At 46.9% G+C, this 17,693-nt stretch overlaps 1 protein-coding gene across 1 annotated transcript in view; it reads right to left on the bottom strand.

Annotated features, from left to right (window-relative positions):
* Positions 1-8,261, bottom strand: part of gpr156 (G protein-coupled receptor 156) — a 115,719-nt gene extending 107,458 nt beyond the window's left edge. Inside the window, exon 1 of the mRNA XM_038801910.1 lies at positions 8,195-8,261. The gene's annotated coding sequence lies outside the window, so the exon portion shown is untranslated. The remainder of the gene's footprint in view (positions 1-8,194) is intronic.
* Positions 8,262-17,693: the final 9,432 nt, after the last annotated feature.

The raw sequence follows: 17,693 nt of genomic DNA, 5'->3' as shown, positions 1-17,693 counted from the left end.
CTGATCACATTCCAGATGTCCATTTATGGTAAGGGATGCTGGATCGCAATCAGGAACAGTAACTTGACTGATATTGTCCTGCTGTGCAGGGACATGGAGTCGTCTAATTGTAATATCTCTACAGTTACCCTGGATGACAGCTACCTCAGCTCAAACCAAGCTCACTGAGCAGGATCACATGCTTCTCTTATGAACCAACAAAATCTTTGCATTTTCAGCTTTAACGTTTTTGCCTGGAGGCTGCTTCGCAAACAAATGGATGTAATTTACTCTGAGTACCACAGAACAGTAGAGCTGCCTGCTGGGGTCGGGAGGGGGGGGGGGGGTGCAGAAGAGGTTGTGAAAAAGTAACAAGACAGCTCACAGTAGAGCAAAATAGGATTTACTATATTAATAGTGGGGGCAGCACGGTAGCATGGTGGTTAGCATAAATGCTTCACAGCTCCAGGGTCCCAGGTTCGGTTCCCGGGTGGGTCACTGTCTGTGCGGAGTCTGCACGTCCTCCCCGTGTGTGCGTGGGTTTCCTCCAGGTGCTCCGGTTTCCTCCCACAGTCCAAAGATGTTCGGGTTAGGTGGATTGGCCATGATAAATTGCCCGTAGTGTCCTAAAAAATAAGGTTAAGGGAGGGGTTGTTGGGTTACGGGTATAGGGTGGATATGTGGGTTTGAGTAGGGTGATCATTGCTCGGCACAACATCGAGTGCCGAAGGGCCTGTTCTGTGCTGTACTGTTCTATGTTCTATGTTCTATCTGTGCTTACTAACTTACTAACTGAAAGACTCAAATTAAGGGCGCGATTCTCCCAAAACGGGAGAAATCGTAAAGCTGCCGTAAAACCCGGGCGGGTTTTACGGCAGCGCGCCCCTTCCCGACCGGGGACCGATTCTGGTCCCCGGTCGGGGCTAGCAGCCCGACGCCGTAGGCTCCGGCAAGACGGGCTTAACGAATATCGTTAAGCCGCTTGCCGGAGTTAGCGCCGGCTGACGCGTCATATGACGTCAGCCGCGCATGCGCAGTTTGGAAGACTCCAACCCGCGCATGCGCGGGTGACGTCATCGCGTTTTTGCGCGAAACCCGCGCATGCGCGGGCCGGGTTGCCCCTCAGCCGCCCCGCGAATGGATACTGCGGGGCGGCGGAAGGACAAGTAGTGCGCGGGCATCGGGCCCGCTGCCCGCGATCGGTGCCCACCGATCGCGGGCCCATGGCACCCTTGGCACGGCCGTGGTACGGCCGTGCCAATCGGTGCCATGGTTATTAATAGCGAGTTTGTGACGCCGTTTTTACGAACGGCAAGACCAGGTGTGTTTGCCGTTCGTAAAAACGGCGGAAAGGGCTGGGACTTCGGCCCATCTAACAGCTGAGAATCGCTGCCGGCCGTAAAAAAAGGCGGCAGCGATTCGGGTCGGGACTTCGGCGGGGGGAGGGGAGAATAGCGGGAGGGCGGCAAAAATGTCGGGAAGGCCCTCCCGCTATTCTCCCACCCGTCGTGGGGGGCGGAGAATTTCGCCCTAAGTATTTTAATAACTGAGGAATTTGTAAGTTTGTTATGGACCAAAGAAGTACAGATTTAATACGTCTCAAAACTAAAGGCTTTGTAAAAGACCAATAAGTGTACTTGGATTTATCACTTGTTTTAAATGTTTGCTCAATAGATATTTATAAGTAAAATTAATAAATAAGCCAATTCATAAAAAGTTATAGAAATGGAATCTCGCAAGTTCTAAGTTCTTGATAAAAGCATTGATAATCCTATTGATCAAATTGTGGGAAAGCAATTCCTTTCACTCAAATCAGAATTTTACACCCAGAATCTTGAAATAAAGCTTGGAGAAGATTTAATGTCATTCATATGCAATTAAGTGTCGTGGTTATTCCTGTCTGGCACAAAAATAAAAAAGGTAAGGTGGCTCAACCATGGCTTACAAATAAATGAGGGATAATACTAAATTCAAAGAGGAGACACATCAAAATTGCCAGAAAAAGCAGCAAGCCTCAGGATCGGGAGCAATTTAGAATTCCGCAAAGAGACAAAAAATGGGGGAAAATAGAAGCCGGGATTTTCTAAAATCGCGGCTAAGTGTTGATGCCGGCGTAAACACCGGGGTGTTTCACACCGGCGTCAACGGGCCTCCTCACCCAGCGATTCCGTGACCCACAGGGGGCAGCAAGGTGCCGGAGTGCTGCACGCAGCGGTAGCGCCGATACACACGGCCCTGCACTGCCAGCCGCGAGTGAGCGCATACACGCGGAGCCACACAGCGGGCCGGCGCGGAAGAAGGTATGCGCCCACCGGATCGCGTGCGCCTGCCGATCGGTGGCGCTGATCGCAGGCCTGGCCGTCGTGGAGGCCCCCCCCAGAGTCTGATCCCCCCGCTCCCCCACCAGGATGGCACTGAGGCCGCAGGACCGAGCTCCCGCCAGGTGGAACCATGTTAGAACTACGCTGGCGGGCACTCGGCCGGTTGACCGCACAGAATCGCCGTGGGGGCCTCTTTCAACGGCCCCCAACCATCGCCGCATCGACTGCGCGCGCGTGGCTGGCATGGAAGAACTGAATACATACTTTGGTTCTGTCTTCATAGAAGAGGGCACAAATAACCTCCCTGAAATGTTATGGAAATGTTATGTTTTAGTGAGAGGGTGGAAATGAAGGAAATCAGCATTAGTAAGAAAATGCAGCGGGATTCTCTGAACCCCCGCCGGGTCGGACAATCCCTGTGGGGAGGGCGGCACGAATCCCACCCCGCTGCACCGATGCCAGCTGCCGTATTCTCCGGTCTTCGAGCGGTGGATGGGTTCACGTTGGCAGCGGCTCCCCCCCGGCAATTCTCCAGGCCCCAATGGGCCGAGCGGCCGTCCGTTTTTGGCCAGTTCCGCTTACATGTGTTAAGGATGGTCCCACATGGCGGGACCTGGCAGATAAGTCAGCTGGCGCGGTCTTTGTGGAGACGCGGGGGAATCCGACCCCGGGAGGGGCCCCCACGGTGGCCTGGCCCACGATCGGGGCCCACCGATCTGCGTGCGGGTCTGTGCTGTGGGGGCACCCCTTCCTTCCGCGCCGGCCCCTGGAAGGCTCCGCCATGGCCGGTGCGGAGAAGACAACCCCCTGTGCATGCGGCAGAATACGCCAGCCGGTCTGCACATGCATGGAACCATGCCGGCGGTTCCGCGCATGCGCGAGATCACACCGGCCCTTCGGCATATGCCCAAACTCACGCAGTCCCTTCGGCGAGTGTTGGAGCGGCGTCAACCCCTCCAGCGTCCATCTAGCCACCGGATGTGTGGAGAATTCCGCACTTTCGGGGGCTGTTGACGCCGGAGTGGTTGCCGCCGGTTCTCTCGCCGGCGTGGGGACTTAGTCCCCGGAAAGAAGACTCCCGCCCATGGTGTTGGGGAAATTAATGGGGTATAAAAGTATAAAAGTTTGTAAATTATATAACAATTATATAGAACATTGGTTCAGCCACATTTGGAATACTGTGTCCAATTTTGGTCACCACATTACCAGAGGACGTGGAGGCTTTGGAGAGAGTACATAAAATGTTTACCAGGATGTTGCCTGGTATGAAGGGTATTAGCTAAAAGGAGAGGTTGAATAAACTGGGATTGTTCTCCTTGGAAAGATGGAGGCCAAGGGGCGACCTGATAGAAGTTTATAAAATTATGAGGGATATAGATAGGGTGAACAGTTGGAGGCGTTTTCCTCGAGCGGAAATGCCAATTACAAGGGGGCACAGGTTCAAGGTGAGGGGGATAAGTTCAGTAGTGATGTGCGGGGGAAGATTTTTACACAGAGGATGGTGGTGGCCTGGAATGCACTGCCAAGTGAGATGGGTGAGGCAGATACGTTAGCAACGTTTAAGACTTATCTGGAGAGACACATGAACAGACAGGATATAGAAGGATACAGGTGGTTGGTCTAGACAGGACACATGATCAACGCAGGCTTGGAGGGCCGAAGGGCCTGTTCTTGTGCTGTACTGTTCTTTGTTCTAAAGGTTGCCAAATCACCAAGGCGTGATAATCTACATCCCAGAGTATTAAAGGAAATGGCCCTGGAAATATTGGATGCATTGTGGTCATGTTCCAAACTTCTACAGACTGGAGCAGTTGCTACAGATTGGAGGGTGGCAAATGTAACCACACTATGTAAATCAGGAGAGAGACAAAAAAGCGAGAATTACAGACAGGTTAGCTGACATCAGTAGTGGGGAAGATGTTAAAAGTCGATTATAAAAGACAGGATAACAGAACATTTAGAAAACATTAATGGGATTGGACAAAGCCAGCATGGGTTTATGAAAGGCAAATCATGTTTAACAGTTCTACTGGAGTTTTTGAGGATGCAACTAGTAGAATAGATAAGGGAGACCAATGGATGTGGTGTACTTGGACTTTCAGGCTTTTGATAAGGTCCTGCATCAGAGGTTAGTAGAAAAAATTAAAGTGAATGGAAATTTAAAACAAATGGGCGGCATGGCAGCACAGCGGCTATCACTGTTGCTTCACACTGCCAGGGTCCCAGGTTCGATTCCCGGCTTGGGTCACTGTCTGTGCGGAGTCTGCACGTTCTCCCCGTGTCTGTGTGGGTTTCCTCCGGGTGCTCCTGTGTCCTCCCACAAGTCCCGAAAGACTTGCTTGTTAGATGAATTGGACATTCTGAATTCTCCCTCAGTGTAGCTGAAGAGGCGCCGGAGTGTGGCAACTAGGGGATGTTCACAGTAACTTCATTGCAGTGTTAATGTAAGCCTACTTGTGACATTAATAAAGATTATTATTATTATTAAAGGAGGTAAAGTATTGACATGAATCGAGAATTGGTTGACAGATAAGATACACAGTTTGAATAAATGGTTCTTTTTCCGAGTGGCAGGCAGTGACTACTGTAGTGGGGTACCACAGGGATCAGGGCTTGAGCCCCGCTGTTCACGGTATATATAAATGGGCAGCACGGTAGCATGGTGTTTAGCATAAATGCTTTACAGCTCCAGGGTCCCAGGTTCGATTCCCGGCTGGGTCACTGGCTGTGCGGAGTCTGCACGTCCTCCCCGTGTGTGCGTGGGTTTCCTCCGGGTGCTCCAGTTTCCTCCCACAGTCCAAAGATGTGCGGGTTAGGTGGATTGGCCATGCTAAATTGCCCGTAGTGTCCTAAAAAGTAAGGTTTGGGGGGGGGGGGGGTTGTTGGGTTACGGGTATAGGGTGGATACGTGGGTTTGGGTAGGGTGATCATTGCTCGGCACAACATCGAGGGCCGAAGGGCCTGTTCTGTGCTGTACTGTTCTATGTTCTATGTTCTATGATCTGGATGAGGCAACCAAATTTGACATTTCCAAGTTTACTGGCAACACAAAATTGGGCAGTTGTGAGGAGGATGTAAGGAGGCTTAAGGTGATTTGGACAGAGTAGATGAAGGGGAGGATGTGCTTCCTGGTTGGGGAATCCAGAACACAGTCTCAGGATACGGGGTACAAAGTTTAGGACTGAGATGAGAAACAATTTTGTTACTCAAAGGGTAGTGGACCTATGGAATTCTCAACAATAGAAGGCTGTGGAGACCAAGTCACTGAATGTATTCTAGAAAGAGAAAGGTCATTTTTTAAAGATTGTAATGGCATCAAGGGGTATGGGAAAATAACAGGAACATGTCAATTGAGATTGACATATTGAATGATGGAGTGGGCTCAAAGGCCTGAATGGCCTACTCCTGCTCCTAGTTTCTATGGTAAATTCAAGTGCAGCCAATGGATTCAAGCATAGCAAGTGGATACACAAACAAAATGTCTCTTAATGATGACCATATGTGACTAAACGTACCAGTCTTCAGAAGCACGAGTAATTTTTGAATCCACATGGTGTAATTGTCTTACTTAATCTTACCACTTTTTAAAGTGTGTCTTCACACCCACACTGTTTTTCCCTTTAGGGAATAGTGAGGGAAATGGTGGAAGGATTCCCGAGCTATCAGCGCATCGAACAGTGTTATGAACACTCCTTCCATGGTCAACAAGTCCTGGGCATTGGACTCAAACCCAGAGCTTCTGGTCCAGAGGGAGGGACACTACCCACTGTGCCATTAGACATCCTTATACTAACACCATGAAAACTCTTCAAAGAACGGTATCTTTTTTAAAGGATCAATCATTCTCCAAAATGGTTAAATAAATGTCATTATACGGTTGCTGCAAAGCTTTGTGAATTCTACACTCATTAGAATCCCCCAAATCCCAGGGTGCTTAACTCACGGGTGGTGCCGAGTCCAGAGATAGCGATCTTCGGAGTGTCAGAAGACCCGGAAGTTCAGGGGGTGAAAGAGGCCGACGTCTTGGCCTTTGCCTCCCTAGTAGCCCGGAGACAGATTTTATTAATGTGGAGGGACTCAAAGCCCCCGAGTGTAGAGACTTGGGTTACCGACATGGCTGGGTTTCTCAGCCTCGAGAAAATAAAGTTTGCCTTAAGAGGGTCGACGCTAGGGTTCTCTCGGAAGTGGCAGCCGTTCGTTGACTTTCTCGGGGAAAATTTAAATGTCAGCAGCAGCAGCAATCCGTGGGGGGTGGGGGGGGGGGGGGGGGGGGGGGGGGGGGGGGCGGTGAGTGCTTCATTGGGATGGTGTGGGAAGACTGGGTCGCGTGGGGTAATGTCTATTTAATTGTTATTGTATATTCTCTTTTTGCACTATGTTAATGTTCACTTTAATTTGTTTTGTTATTATTGTTACTACTGTTTTATTATGAAACATTCTGCAAAACCTTAACAAAAATACTTTAAAAAAACAAAATAATCCCCCAAATCAGAGATTCATTAAGTCAAATTTAATTCAGTGTTGTATAAATAAATATATTTTGGTGACCAGTACTTTTAATGTTTCTATACTAGCAACTATAATTCATTTCACTGGACTGCTTGTCAGTTATGCAGTCAGTCTTGTTCAGTGATCTGCAGGACATAACATGCTATTAGGCAAATAACTGGGAAAATAATTGCTGTTACGTAGGAGGATACAGTTCAATGGATCTTAAAAATATTCTCAGCCATCAGGGAATTTTATGTTGGAATATATGCACAAAAAAAGTAAATGTTTAAAATATAGCCCGTGCTAATCTTTCAGAATTTGTGCCAATGTGTTCATTATAGATGAGTTCATGTTGAACCAAGGATTATCAGAGGCATGCAGTTCCCATATCAATTAGAATCTACAATAATCTAAAAGTGCAAAATCTGACAAGTAATGCAATGTTAAGTCTTCAGCTTACATCACAGTTATTTTCACGGTTTCCAAAGTCCTCACTCAAAGTTGTAAGCAATCCTGATAATTGCAACTTTAAGTAAAATGTCTTTATGTGAATCATATTTCCCATAAGAATCAATGTTAAAGCCAGAGTTATGTTCCTTTCAATATTTCTCACACAGAAAAAGCAAAGTACAAGGTTAAATCCTGTATTATTCATGTGCAGCACTGTGCATTCCTTACTGAAATAATTTGCAAAAGAAAATACATCACTAAATATGGTGACTCAAGACAATACACTTGGAGGCATCCCGTAACAGCAAAGGGGGTATATTAACAGTAGGCAAAGGCAAATGTATACAGGCACAGAATAATTCTGGATAGGTCTTAACTCTCCAGGTCTGGGACACAAACTGCCCAGGCCCCTGCTCCCAGGGCCCTTCGTTTTCTCTCTATTGGTTGGGGTTCGTATGCTCCCGTGCGATTGGTTCTGAGACGGTTACGTGGATTGCAAAGCCTGCCCCCTAAAAGAGGCCACACAACCACATCTCTCCCCCGTTAAGTCCCTCATTATATTTTACAAAATAAGCTGTGTACAAGTGCTACATACAAAGTCAAGAGACATAAGGGAAAAGAGTTCATCACTGAGTCAGTCTGTCCAGGGACCTTTCGCATTCTCCCCGTGTCTACGTGGGTTTCCTCCCATAGATGTGTAGTGCAGGTCAAAGAGCACTATTTATCACTTTCTCCCATATTTTTTACTAATCCTTAGCTGTCTCCCTACCAAGCAAGAGATTGACTTGCTTCAAAATTGGCTTGCTTTGATAATGAGGAATACTTGCAGCTCAATCTGCAAGACTCACTGACCGTTTCCAAGAAGTCAGTTGACAAACTATGCAGCAGCAGTTATATCAAGTAGCTATGTACTCCGAGGACTTCCCTCAATGTAAGTAAAAGTGTATACTTACCTTCAACTTCAATGATGTCAGTATCTAGGCTACACGAAGGAGCCTTTCAGTTGGGGATTCATCTACAAATGACAGGAGATTGTTAACAAACTGTGCTATTAGGTACAAAAAGTGGTAAATACTTTAAATTGAAAATGCTATTGCCCTGGCAGTCAGTCACTTTCCTCTTTCCGCTTAACAGTTCGGCACCATATTTTGATCTTAAACCAACATTTACTCAACATCAGCACTGGTGCTTATTTTAGGGCAGATTTGTAATTTCAGGAGCCAATTAATGGGTTGATAAATTTTGTCTGCCTCGTAAAAAGACATGTCTTTCACAGCCTTATCGTGTGACATAGCCCTAACAGTCAAAGAAGCACATTTGAAATGTAGTCACAGTTATAATATGTGAAACACAAATTGCCAATTGGTGCGCAGCAAGGTGCCACAGATAGTAATGCGTTAAAGGATCAGATAATCTGTTTTATTGATGTTGGTTGAGGAATAAACGTTTGCCAAGATATTATAGAGTTGGAATTGTGCAAATAAATCTTTTATGTCCCTTAAGGTGGCTGCTGGGGTCATTGGTTTATCCAAAAGATGACACCACCAGCTGTGCAGCGCTCCTTCAGTACTACCTTAAAGTGTCAGCCTAGAGTGCATATGTCAGTTTCTTGTGTGGGTCTTGAACTGATAACCTTGTGATACTGAGCCCAAAGTGACTTATAAAGTTTAGTTGGATGTTGCCAAAGTTGCAGGATTCAGAGGAGCGCTAGTCCATGTTAATGCTGTGTGATCAGTTCAACTATGTGTGTGGCTCCTTTTTCAACTGAGTAGTAATTTATTTAAATTCAGTAAGCCCTAGAACATAGAACATACAGTGCAGAAGGATGCCATTTGGCCCATCGAGTCTGCACCGGCCCACTTAAGCCCTCACTCCCACCCTATCCCCGTAACCCAATACCCCATCCTAACCTTTTTGGTCACTAAGGGCAATTTATCATAGCCAATCCACCTAACGAGTACGTCTTTGGACTGAGGGAGGAATCCAGAGCACCTGGAGGAAACCCACGCAGACATGGGGAGAACGTGCAAACTCCGCACAAACAGTGACCCAACGGGGAATCGAACCTGGGACCCTGGCGCTGTGAAGCCACAGAGCTATCCACTTGTGCTACCGTGCTGCCCTGGCTAATATTTTGAGGGCTATTTAAAAAATGAATTCAAACCAGAAAAATTCAATTTGGAACCTTCAAGAGTTCGGTCAGCTCAGTGCAATACCCACACAATGAAAGAAGTAGTGTATATAATGTGGTAATTCAAAACATCTGAAGAATCATTGAGATTTCATTTTGAGAAGCTCAGTAGTATAATTTCTACTGAGGTTATATTAATACACTTACTGTTAAAAACATTCTCTTGATAATCAAAGTGAAAATTGCAAACATGATTTTGAAAAGTTTACCTACATATTTGAGCTAGTAAATTGGCATAATATTTAGGTATGGAGTAATTACGGAACAAAATCATGGAACAAAAGCCAAATGTGAATATACTCAAGCGGTGGAGAGCTAATTTCAGTCAGCTGATAGGGGATCTGGCCCAAGTGCTTTGGAATCAAAGACTGGCAGGTCTTCGAGAGGAAATAGTTCAGATGAAGTTTAGACACATTCCCATGAGGGGTAAATGAAGGGCATCCAAAGATAGCGTTCCCTGGATAACTGAAGATATTGGGATCAAAATGAAACAGATAAAAGGAGGATTATGATAAATGTCAGGCTCATAATATGATAGAGAACCAAACTGAGCACAAAAAGTGCAATAGGGAACTGAAAAATGAAATAAGGGCAAAGAGAGTATATGAGGATAGGTTAGATGATAAACTGGTGTGCAAAATTGAAACCCATGTGATTAAAAGGGCAGTGGCAACATGGATAAGAAATCAGAAAGTAGTGAATAGTGGTGAATGGTTGTTTTTTCACACTGCAGGGAAGTACATAGTGGTGTCATCCTGGGTAGAGTATTGAGCCCACTTCTATTTTTATATCTATCAGACGGGTACACTGAGTTCTCATGTACCATACAGGCAAGAAGATGTTACAAATGTTAAAGCTATATATTTTTAAAAGTGAAAACATACGAACATACAAACAAACATACAGCCTCTCAAGCCTGCGCCATAATTCAATACGATCATGGCTGATCTGATTGTAACCTCAACTCCACTATTCCTGCCTACCCCCGATAGCAACCCAAAGGCTATTGAGGTGACAACCACACCTGGTCGCTGCCGGCGTGAACATGGCACCAGCAGCTGTTTTGTGGCTTGTGGGGGGCGGAGAGGGGAGTGAGCACCACGACCGTGCTCGGGAGGGGACTGGCCCGCGATTGGTGCCCACCGATCGTCGGGCCGGCGTCTCAACGGGACGCATTCTTTCCCCTCCGCCGCCCCGCAAGATCAAGCCGCCACGTCTTGCGGGGCAGCAGAGGGGAAGACGGCAACCGCGCATGCGCGGGTTTGAGCCGTCAGCTGTCGTGACATCAGCCGCGCATGCACGGGTTGGAGCCGGCCAACTTGCGCATGCGATGCTGACGTCATTAGGCGCGCCTGCCGCGTCATTCTCGGCGCGCCGGGCCTTGACGGCAGTGACAAGGCCCCGCGGCCGAGATTCACGGCACGGTCCTCCTAGCCCCCCGGCGGGGGGAGAATAGGGGGCCAGGAGCGGCCTCCGACGCCGTCGTGAACCTCTCCGGGTTTCACGACAGCGTCGGGCCTTGCGGAAAATTCCGCCCCCCATCTCTATGTTTCACCATAGACAAAAGAGACCTCGAAACTAAGTGGGTGTTGGACAAATGTGAATTGGCTCTTGTCAACCTTCGATTGTATTATGATGGTCTCCCATCCAAACGATGACCTTGGCTGTCTCAAATTCTCAGAAGTATGAAAAGTCGCAACCCTGGATGTTTATTGGCCTAATATATATAAAAAAGAACTCACTGCAGTCAACTCAGCAACCAAGATGAAAAGCAGCAAAACCTGGAAAGTGTGAGAACGACTTTCCCCATCATGATCCAACTTCAAGTTCACCTGACAACCAGCTTCCTGGCAATTCAACTACAAGAAACCTGATAGTAACTGAGAGTCCTCTGCTTTTCAAGATCTTTACCGTAGCCAAAGCATAAACTCATCTCGGAGGCTAAAGCATGCCATGAAAGAGGCTGAAATAATCCCAAGAGATGATTGTAATGTGTTTTTTCTACAACTGTCTTAATGTTTTGTGAGTGATAGTATGTGAGAGTCAAGTGAGTGAAACGTCACATTTTTAAACCTCCGGGGCAAGTGTGGGATAGTAAATAACATCCTTTATGTTTAAATTCACAGAAGACTGCTGCTGGAATCATTTCTACTGAGAAAACCACTTTGAGGGCAAGGAAAGGGCATTCGCTGCGGTGGAGGTTGGCACGGGCGAAGAAGTGAGACCCCGCTGAGTTGCGGTTTCCCATGACACGTGTGTCAACGCCCCCCAACACCCTCCACAGTACTACCCGCATCCCCACACCATTCTCACCCCACCCCATATCACCACAGCGGCCTACTACCCCCTCCCAAACACACCCCTCTCCCCCCTCCGCAACACACCCACACCACTCCCCCCCAGCCCATGGTCTAATCATGTGTCTTGTCTTGTGTCTTGCAGGACGTGCTGGTGATGGGGCTGGCCCTTCTGGTATTCCCTGCCCCCAGCCACAGCCAGAGCCCCCGATGCCGACCAGCGACGAGGACACCGACACGGATGCGAGCCATCGACCCGAGACCCAGGACACTCTGGAGCTCAAGTGCGAGGATGTCCCATCACAGCTGTCTCCAAAACTCTCCATCATCCCAGAGAGACTCACCTCACTTGGGCACTGGTGAAGAAGCTCCTGGGACACTATCTGGGGCACACCACACACATGCTCCGGTACAGCATGTGGAGGTAGGAACTCCCAAGGGCTGGACAGTCAGAGGGCGGGCCAACGCCAGGGACTAGTTGCCATCCAGATGGGTTTTGGGCTTCTGGAACGGACAGTCCCATCAATTGTGAAGATGCAGTCACAGAGCCAGGGACTGCATGAGGAGTTGTCGGAGAGCATCCAGCACCTGCAGGCGTAGTTGGAGGAGTTCAACTGGGTACAGGAGCAGGTGGTGGTGATGGCCATGCGTGCCACCTAGGCCAACACTGCACGGGTGGCGTCCATGGTGGCCGCATTGAGGACATCAGTATGTCCAAGGCCTAAGGCAGTCTGTGCAGGTAGTGGTCGAGGCCCAGGACAGGGTTGCCGACAGGCAGCCATGTCCCCGAGTCACCTGGACATTGCAGGAGTGTTCCTGAGTGGGCCATGGCTGAGAGCGTCGGTGGCATTGTCCAAGCGCTGGCCAACGTGGCGCATACACTGAGAGAGGTGGCCCAGTCCCAGAGGGAGATGGCGTAGTCACTGGCTGATGTGGCACAGACCCAGAAAGTGGTGGCACAGTCACAACGTGCTGTGGCGCAGTCCCAGACCGAGGTGGGCCACTCCCTGTGCTCCATGTCTGTGAGCATACAGACCCTGGCCGAGATGGCTGCAGGCCTTCAGGACTGACAGTGCCAGGTGGTGGGGGAGCCTCAGGGCATAGTTCTGCTCACACCCCATCCCATGGAGTAGCCTGGGGGCCATTGGGCACCCCAATGGTGGAGGCGGTGATGGGGCCCATGCTGGTGACTCCCGCGGGGGAGGTGACGGAACACCTCAGCACCTCTGACTCCCTCCTTTCTGTCTCTGCTGCATCTGGCAGGCAGAACATAGTGGCACCAGGCCACCTGGGACACCCGAGCAGTAGCCAGGCCCATCCAGGATCGGTCGCTCCAGAAGACACCCACTAAAGGCGTCTGGGCAGGAATCACAACAGGCCACCTCCATGCCTGATGTACCATCTGGGGGTCCATCTAGATGTAGCTTTAAGGCCCATAAGGCCAGAAAAGTAGACACCAGTTAAGGTGGCGCGGGGGCAGGGCACACTTTAGAGATAGGGGCTGGGGCACATATCTGTATATATGTTTTCACACCTGTGCACAATGTTACAACCTGCCTCGGTGCTATGACAGATGGGTGTGAGGGGTGGGCTGGTCTGGGCTGGCCACAGAGGGGATACTGGGGCTGGGAAAGGGGGGGGCGAATGTGTGGAAGGTGGGGATAGGCTTGGCTCGGGGACCGTGGTTCAGCCAGCGCTCACCGTTCCGTTGTCCCACCCCCATCCCACCACTCGTGGGCAGGGGTCAGACATTGTCAAACGATGCAGAGCATCAGAGTTCATTGCAAAGCGGGTCGTCATCATCCTCCATCCCATGGACCAGACCCGCTGACAATAAATGCTTGCCTGGTCAGTGACACTCCCGTCCCAAGAACAAAAAAAAGTCAAACTAGCAGCAAGTTTATAATAAATGTTCTCAATATCACAGCTAATTGTATTACACTGTGAGAAACGAGTGAACTAATAAGTGCCAATTTATCTACTGGCTGCACTTGAACCATTCATTTATGACATGGATGTTGACTGACATCAGTTTAAGGCAGAGAAATGCACAAGTTATAGCCTAAGGACTACGATGAAGTCAAAATACCACATACTTGAAAGAACTCTAATTTATAGTTCAAAGCTATGTCATATTGCATTAATAATGAAATGTTCAAATATACCCAAACACTTGAAAGCTCTCTGCCATATGTTCTCCAAAATCTAAAGTTTGAAAAGGCTATGCAAAATTGATATAAGCACCCAAATCTGGGCCAGATATGCTCTTCAATTAAATTTGATAAGCACACTGAAAACAATTTAAAAATAGGAAAGTAATGAATGAGACGTGCAGGAGCTGAGGTTGTCAGCTTCTGCTAATGATGCTCAATAATAAAACATGGTCCTTCTACAGCTGGTTGGCAATTTGTGAATTTGTTGATGTCTATTTACAGTGGGGTAATGAAGCAGAGTCGAGTTTGGTGCAAGAAATAGTTAACCCTTTGTGCACCAAGTGCATCTATTTAGGAGCAATGTGTGTTGAACTACAGAGATCTTTTAAAAGCGTGGGTTTTGCAGTGCGGATAAATAGCTAGAAGGAGATCAGTGTTAACTCTCTAAGAATATCAGACCATAGAAATCTTCACAAATGTATTTACAATGCTGTTGCACATGGCAACCAGAAGAATTTTTACCCACTGGTGGTTTGGCATGAAAGCCAGAAATTCTTGATGGTAATTAAGCTTCAATCATGAATATAATTCAATGGAGAAAAGAAATCTAAATTGTGCTGTTGCCAGTTAAGAGCTGGGCACATCTAAAAGTGATAAGTTACTTCCCGTAAGTGAGGAATGTATTCCTAAATTTTCCCTATTTTGCAGTTATCAGCTGTTATCAGTCCATTAAAACCTATTGAAATTATTGAGCAAAGTATTCATGTTAAAATCTACGTGTAAAAAATGCCAAAAGCAAAGCGTGGAAGCCATGTTTAAGGTTACAAGAACAGTACACTAATGTTATATTGTTATTAATTGAATGGAACAGACTATTATGTGACTGTTTCTGGGAGTTGTGAAAAAAGTTAGTTGTTAAGATTTGAATAAATAAAGTATTTTATTTTAAAGCAGCAAAGGTGCGTAGCACTTGAGTCTACCTGCAGCCTTTTGAAAAAGCTGGGTGCTGGGTCTGATAGTCAAATGTTCAAGTTGCAGGAAGATCAGCGGCGCGATCGAACGTCCTCGTTGCGCCCGACCCGGTGACACGAAGAGGCCATTAAATCTCGCGAGGGGCCTCTTTCTCACCAAGGTAGAAAAAAAAGAGTCCCCCTTTTGATAGCGGGTTGTTCTCAATGCTGCAGGCTCCGAGAAACACCCCACCATTCGTACCCAAAGCGGCACTCTTTTTTTTCCCTTTTAATTGCATCCCAGAATTCTATTTGTTAGCAATATGTTAATTGCATTATCAGGTTAAAGATAAACAGATGGAGGCCATCAATTGATTAAGTATCTTGAGCGCTGCTCAGGCAGTTATATCGTGCCTATGTGTCTCTGCAGAGGGAGCACGTAGTGTCCACTGGTATGCTTTAGGTCTTTTCCATTCAGGGAGCACCATTGGAGCTGGAGTGCATTATCTCCACCCAAAATTACATTTTAATTTAATTTGCTGAGTTTTCTTGGAAGTCTTGTTTTTGCAAAGGTGCCCCTTTAAGGATGGTTCATCAGTTAATTAGGTTGTTTTGTTAATTTAGTGTACTCAAAAGAGTATAAAAGGGGACTGTTTGGACACTGGGGTGTTGATAGATAGGAGGCAGAGATATGTGACACTGCATTCTGTGAATAAACCTATTATCAAGAAAAGGATCAATGTCTAGATTCATACTTCATTATCAGGCATGGGAATCCATTCAACACTCATATTTTCAGTTCTGACTATCAGTAGGGATAGCGCATTCTCCTGCAATGCAACATCACCCGTCTTTCCAACTTTATATTCATTTCATTCCCATACATTTGATCCCTTCATACATTTGATTCCTTCGTCCAAGTCATTGATATAAATTGTAAATAGTTGAGGTCCCAGCACAAACCCCTGTGGCATTCCACTCGCCACATCTTGCCAACCCGTAAATGACCCATTTATGCATACTCTATTTTCTGTCAGCTGAACAATTCTCTATCTTTGCTAATATGTTACCCCCTGCATCATGAACTCTTATTTTGTGCTGTAATGTTTGATGTGTCACCTTGTCAAATGCCTTCTGGAAATCTAAGTACAGTACATCAACAGATTCCCCTTTATCCACATTGTTTGCTACTTCCTCAAAGGACTAATAAATTAGTCAAACATAATTTCCCTTTCACAAAGCCATGGTGACTCTCCCTGATATCATTCAGATTTTCTTAAATGCTCCACTATAACCCAGTTAATTATAAATTTCAACATTTTCTTGCAAGCAAACTGGCCTATAGTTTCCTGCATTCTGTCTCCCACCATTCCAGAATCTAGAGCATTCTGGATTATTTCTACTATTTCAACAGCCACTTCTTTTAAGACCTCAGATGAAGTTCATCAGGACCTGGGAACCTGTCTGCTTTCAGTTTTAATAATTTTCTCAGTGCCCTTTCCCTGGTGATTATAATTGTTTTACCATCTGTGGATCAATAATTTATCTTGAAATCTGTTCAGATTTACATTCATTTTATGAAAAGGAGCAAATAGATACTTCAATTTAAAACTTACCAGTGTGGAAACGGTGGTTCAGTAAAGTATTTTCCTAGATAACACTGTTCTTGCCAATCATGTAATACCAACATTTCAGCAGACCTTCTAAAGGTTGTTCTATCACCCTGCGTGACTCCAAATGTTGACTGCAGATTAACAATGTGGACTATTGGTTCAAACAGTAGTCTGCTTGGGAAGCCAGTAGAAATCCTGTTAGAACTATTCCAGGGCACAATTCACAGCCCTAAAAGCACTCGCCCAAGGTCTGCAAGGCAAAGGGGATAAATCCCAAAGCCTCAGGTACTTGGGAATCTGCACATTAGAGTGAGACTAACTGTCTCGCTCTAATATGCAGATTTGCCAAAAATTGACCCTGCCCACAATGGGTGGGTTTTACATCACAAAGTCTCGCGAGATCGGGTAGCATGGTAGCACAAGAGGATAACACTGTGACTTCACCGCGCCAGGGTCCCAGGTTCGATTCCCCACTGAGTCACTGTCTGTGCGGATCTGCACGTTCTCCCTGTGTCTACATGGGTTTCCTCCAGGTGCTCCGGTTTCCTCCCACAGTCCAAAGACGTGCAGGTTAGGTGGATTGGCCATAATAAATTGCCCTTAGTGACCAAAAAGATTAGGTGGGGTTATTAGGTTATGGGGATAGGGTGGAAGTGAGGGCTTAAGTGGGTTGGTGCAGACTCGATGGGCCGAATGGCCTCCTTCTGCACTGTATGTTCTATGAGATCACGTTGGACGAAGCGTTGTGAGCCGGGTAGATCCCGGGAACAGTGTCTCCCAGCTTTAGACAGCCATGCTGCGCCGCGGCGAGCTGCTTTTCTGGTGCAGCATGGCTACTGGATCGGCCCCCAGTGTTTCAACATTTGACACGTTTAGAAGATAGTCAATGAAAGTTCAGCTGAGGCAAAATTCTTGTCTGATGATGTACTTCAGAATTGGATGTGATCTTAAATATAATGCAGTAATGTTTATGCAAGCTTTCTGCTTGGTAGGGGGCCAAAGTGCTGCTGTGTTGCGCCCACAAAATAAAACATGCCTTCCTTTGCTACTGTCAAAGTCTACAATTAGAATGAAAATAGCTTTATTAAATCTTTGATGCTGCTTGCAAAACAGCATTCCCTTTGGCAATGTGTACTGTCAACAGGCATTAACCCAAGATTTAACACAGTACCGCACAATGTCAGATCTGAGCACCATTAGAATAAAACTTTCAAAATTACAAGCCCTTCTCGTACCCTAAAATTGACA

Source organism: Scyliorhinus canicula, chromosome 7 (genome assembly GCF_902713615.1).
Source record: "Scyliorhinus canicula chromosome 7, sScyCan1.1, whole genome shotgun sequence".
NCBI lineage: Eukaryota > Metazoa > Chordata > Chondrichthyes > Carcharhiniformes > Scyliorhinidae > Scyliorhinus > Scyliorhinus canicula.
This window is presented reverse-complemented; position numbering and strand designations above follow the sequence as displayed.